Below are 4,440 nucleotides of genomic sequence, written 5' to 3'. Positions count from 1 at the left end.
TGGCGTCCCGAAAACTAAGGCCCTATTTTCAGGCACACCCGATAACTGTCCCGACCAATTTTCCATTAAAGAAAATACTTCAAAGGCCTGATGTGGCAGGAAGGATGGTCGGATGGTCGGTGAAGCTTAGCGAATATCAGATCGAGTTCAAACCGAGGACGGCAATAAAAGCTCAGGTACTAGCCGACTTCATTGTGGAAAGCACTTTACCCCAAAGGAAGAATCAGGCGGACACAACTGAAGCATCAAACTTGTGGATCCTACATGTTGATGGCTTAAGTAGTACTTCAGGATCGGGAGCAGGCTTGACGCTCAGCAGTCCTGAAAACTTCACCATAAATTATGCACTGAGATTTAACTTCCCGGCTTCAAATAATGAAGCTGAGTATGAAGTTGTCATAGCAGGATTACGAGTGGCTCGAGCGCTCAAGGTTTGTGAATTAGAAATACGAAGTGATTCCCTACTTGTTGTTAATCAAATCAAGGGAGAGTACAATGCGAAGGATGAAAGAATGGCTAAATATTTGGCTAAGGTCGAGCAATGCCAAGCTTACTTCGATCGAGTAACTTACCAATAGATACCCAGGAAGGAGAATGAAAAGGCAGATGAACTTTCCCGGCTATCCTTGGCAAACTACAAAAACTTGGACTCGGCAGTTTATATTGAAGAACTAAGCAGCCCGAGTATCCAGGAAGTAGAAACATTTGACATCAGTAATGAACCCGACTGGACAACACCTCTGATAGAATACATTCGGGATGATGCTCTCCCGACGAATCCGAAGGAAGCCAAAAGAATCAAGAATCAGGAGGCTCGGCTCACCATTATCGGGGATCAACTGTATAAAAGATCGTTCACAGAACCTTTGTTGAGATGTGTCGGGCCATCCCGAGCACACTATGCCCTGGCTGAAATTTACGAGGGCATTTGTGGCGCACATATGGGCGGAAAGGCGTTGGCACAAAAAGTATTACGCTCGGGCATATTCTGGCCTACTGTGCAAATGGACGCAATTGAGTATGTTCGCAAATGTGAACAATGCCAAAAACATGCTAATGTCCCGAAGTTACCAGCAGTTCCCATGATGTTTGTCTCAAACCTGACGCCATTTGCAATGTAGGGAATGGACTTAGTCGGGAAATTACCGAAGGCTCCAAGGAATCGAGAATACATGGTGGTTGCAATAGACTACTTCACAAAATGGGTCGAAGCTGAACCATTATCCTCCATTACAGAAAAACAGATGGAAAGTTTTTTCAAAGAAAAGGTTATATACAGGTTCAGGATACCTCGGATCCTGGTGACGAACAATGGAAAACAGTTTGAAGGAGCAGGATTCAAATCCTTCTGTATGCGATACCACATAGAACATCGATTCGCCTCAGTTGCCTACCCTCAGAGCAATGGTCAAGTAGAAGTCACCAACAGGACACTTCTTGATGGGATCAAGAACAGATTGGAGGATAATCGGGCAATGTGGGTCGAGGAACTCTTGAGTGTCCTGTGGTCGTACAGAACTACGGTGCGAACCCCGACTGGAGAAACTCCTTTTTGCTTGGCTTATGGAACTGAAGCCTTAGCTCTTGTAGAGGTGTTGGTTGGATCGTTACGATACGACATTTTTGATGAAAGCTAGAATGACCAGGGCCTAAGAGAGAACCTAGACCTTTTGCAAGAAGTCCGAACAAGGGCACAACAAAAGAATCAGCTGTATCAAAAAAGAGCAGCACAACACTACAACTCTCGGGTCAAAGGCCGAAGATACCGATCGGGAGATCTAGTGTTAAGATGGACTGGGGCTTCAGATCCCAGGAATCAAGGAAAGTTAACTCCAACATGGGAAGGACCTTACCTGGTAGACAAAGAAACAAGGCCGGGATCATACCGACTAAAAGACATAGAAACTAGAAAACCGATCGGTCGTTCTTGGAATTCCACCAATTTAATAAAGTTCTACCAATAGCCCTTACAAGGACTTACATCTTTTTCATAAAAGATAACATTCATTCGGGTCCTTCCCATTTGATTCTTTGCGCTTTTTACAAGGACTTACATCTTTTTCTTAAAAGATACAATAAATTCGGGTCTATCCCGTTTACACTTGCGCCTTTTACAAGGACTTACATCTTTTCTTAAAAGATAACATTCATTCGGGTCCTTCCCGTTTGTCTCTTTGCGCCTTTTACAAGGACTTACATCTTTTCTTAAAAGATAACATTCATTCGGGTCCTTCCAGTTTGTCTATTTGCACTAATTCAGTTAAAAAGATGCAACAAATAACCAACGCTGTAACAGCAAAATTATTGATTCATTCATCAAATGGTTACATTGTTCGGGAGTAAAAAGAGTTACATAAAAAGATTAAGAGATAAAGGCTGGAAGGTCTTCAATCGTTCTTCATGGAGGGACTCCCGGGAAGATTCTCTTATGTGGCAGGCTCGACCACACCTTCAAGGGACTCCTGTACATCAACAGTAGTATCAGTTGGGGAGCCATTGCCTTCCTCCTCGACGAAAGTCCTCTCAGGATCGTCACCTTTAAAATCTCCGGCCTCTTCTTGAGCCCTTGAATCTTCTTTCTCTTTATCCTTCTCCTCTTCCACTTCTCCCTTGGGAGGAGGTTGGGGATTGGGATCGATATAATCAGTAGCAACAGGAAAGGGGAAGAATTCTCGAGTTCGGGAAGATCATCCGGTTGGGGTTTCTTGAGCTCGTCGTATATCAGAGGATCCAAAAGTAAACTCAAGTCCGTAGGACGCGGAATTTCAGTCTGCTCTAACACCTTCTTGAAAGCTACACGTAATCCCCTCTTGAAGGCGGGAGTAGCAATGGCCAGAGAGAGTTTTCCGAACTCCTCGGTCTCAAAATATTTCTCGAGAACGTCCCGCCTGAAGATCCGTGCCCTAGAGGCTTTCAGCTCTGCCAACTCATCCTTCAACTGGGCGTTCTCAACCACCAAGAGGGCCTTAGATGCCCTCAAGTCTTCGGTAACTTTCCCGAGCTTCTTCTCAAAATCACTGGCTTTCCCTTTATATTTACCCTTGCTTTTGGAAAAGTCATCCCTCTCCTTCTTGAACTTGGCCTCCTTCAACTTTTTCTCTGCCTCTTCTTTCTGAGTAATGGCAGCACGGGCCCGAATGTTCGACTCCCCATGGAGCTGCTCGGCCATTGCTAACTGATTAGCTTGGTCCCGTGCCCTTTGAAGAGACTCAGAAAATATGTGGACGGCCCTAGCAACATAGCTGAAGAAGAAATGTTAGATATAAACAAAAGTAGGGGATCGGGAGGAAAAGAAGAATTAGAGAAGGAATTACCTGAATCCCTCCTTAAAAAAACTCCCTATTCGGGAGATTCTGCAAATACACCTGGTCGGCATCATTTGTGGCCTGATTCAGCCATTGCTCGGCATACCCAGAATCACTAAAAACAGTGTTAAAACTGGGATCGCCAGCTGAAGAAGAGGGCACAACCTCCCGGGTAGGTTCGTCAATTCGAACCCTCTTAGGAAGACGAGGAATCCCATCTGCCTTTCGTTTTCCAGCTCCCGAGGCAGGAGCTTTCTTCTTTGGACTCTTCTTAGTCCTGACTGTAATAGGCTCCAAAGAAGGCCGGCTCGTGGGGGGAGCAATCTTTGTTGGTACAGAAACTTGTGCGGGAGTTTTTGCTTTCAACACTCCCGAAGAAGAAGGTTTATTGGCAGGCACAGGCTTTCTCCTTTTTGCCTCGTCCATCTTCCCAAGAGCCATTGCCAACAGATCATCCTCAGAAATATTATGGCTCACTGCAAAACAAAGAAGATATAATCAGGTCAGCACAGCATGTATGAAGGAAAAGCAATAAAAACAAAGACTTACTCGGGGAGAAACCCCATATCTGAAGCACCGACTCATACTCCATGGAATAACCATGTGTTGGTGCTATTTTTGCCGATCGCCTTGAACCGTAGTTTTCCGCATCGAACTCTTCAGATCTGATTCGATCTGGTTTTCTCTTCGATCGATCAACCTCTCACTCCTGAAAGAAACAGAATATCAGTAAGAAACGGAGACGATCGTCTTGATCGGTGTCTCGTCTCCAATGATCTAGTCAGTATGGTGAAGATGATGTTTTCAGAGCTCTCTGGAGCTTCTAAAGTGTTTGTAATGGAGTTCAATCAGAGTGAGCTTAGAGTTTGGTTGATTCTAGAGACTTACCTTGTTACGAATCTTCCCTCGCTTTTATACTAGCTTTCCCGCTTATAACACTTTTTCAATCACAGCCATCGGATCATCTCTCCTCTTTGGACGTCGTTGATCATCCTTCCTTTATCTCTCAATCGAACCCGGCTAAGATTGGTTTGGCCGGTATGAATCGGCAGTGGATATTTTAGTCACAACATAAGCCCTCAAGCCTACTGATCAAGTTGAACTTATATGAGACTCTGATCAGTAGGTTTAATCC

The sequence above is a fragment of the Hakea prostrata genome, chromosome 7, assembly GCF_041222555.1.
Source record: "Hakea prostrata isolate BN-2017 chromosome 7, UWA_Hpros_2, whole genome shotgun sequence".
Classification (NCBI taxonomy): domain Eukaryota; kingdom Viridiplantae; phylum Streptophyta; class Magnoliopsida; order Proteales; family Proteaceae; genus Hakea; species Hakea prostrata.
Note: the sequence above shows the minus strand (reverse complement) of the source record.